Here is a 1,223-nt window from a genome sequence, read left to right on the forward strand (position 1 = left end):
AACTGCTCCCCCCCCAGCTCACCTTGCCTTCTCAGCCCCCCCGTGTGAACAGCTGATTCCTGGGAAGTCAAGGGAGGGGGCGGAGAAGCCCAGCGGGGCCGTGCGTACAGGGGAGGAGGCAGAGCGGAGGTGAGCTGAGGCCAGGCGGGGAGCTGCCAGTGGTGCACCCAGCAAATTTTCCCCGTGGGTGCTTCAGCCCCAGAGCACCCAGGGAATTGGTGCCTAAGGCGCCACTTTTGATGTGATCAGTGTGGGGAGCGGCCGCTCCCCCTGCTCCCCCCCGGCTACGCTCCCCCCTAGCTACACTCTCCCAGCCCAGAGGATGCTTCCTGGGAGCCGCCCCAGTAAACACTGCTGGGACTCCCCACCTTGCCCCCCCCCAGCAGGTCCCTCTGGCTCTTAGGACAGGGCGTGGTGGGCACCCACTACAGTGGCCCACAAGACCCTCCTGCCTGGTTCTGGGGGCAGTCAGGGGTGGATGGGCAGGGTGTCAGGGGGGGCGTCAACAAACAAGGGGGGTTGGATGGGGCAGGAGTTCTGGGGGTGGGAGTGGTCTACAACCCCGTCCTAGGGTGAGGAAGGAACTGGTTGTTAAGGTTTTGGCAGCTCATCACTGCCTAAAGCCCTGCATTTCTGTGATACAAAAGGGATGACAAGAGGCTAGTAGGGCTCATGGGAACTCTGTGTCACAGGACTGTGGTTTGTGCATGAAATCAGCATGCCCAGTAGAGATTTATTTCTGTGACATCGTTTTCCAGTGTGACCATCTTCACCTTCAGTTAATATTCTTCTGAGATTCGAATTTATACATCATAGGATTAATCCTCCAGACCTAGCCTACGATTGACTACCTGGAGCCATTAGGATGTGTTTATCATGAGTCCAAGCTACTCCTATAACTGTTTCCTTCAGCTCTCTCTCTGTACAGCACCCCAACCAGCAAAATTATCCAGGAAGAAATAGGAATCCATTTCCTTCTTCCTTAAAGCCAGTATTAAAACATGATCCCATAAGACAATGGTTCTCAATCAGGGGTATACGTCTTCCTAGGGTACACAGGGTCTTCCAGCCCCTACATCAACTCATCTGGATATGTTCCTAGTTTTACAACAGGCTACATAAAAAGCACTAGCAAAGTCAGTACAAACACATTTCATGGTAAAACGAGAAAGTAAGCAATTTTTCAGTAATATTGTGCTGTGACACGTTTGTATTTCTATGTC

Source organism: Dermochelys coriacea, chromosome 1, assembly GCF_009764565.3.
Source record: "Dermochelys coriacea isolate rDerCor1 chromosome 1, rDerCor1.pri.v4, whole genome shotgun sequence".
Classification (NCBI taxonomy): Eukaryota; Metazoa; Chordata; order Testudines; family Dermochelyidae; genus Dermochelys; species Dermochelys coriacea.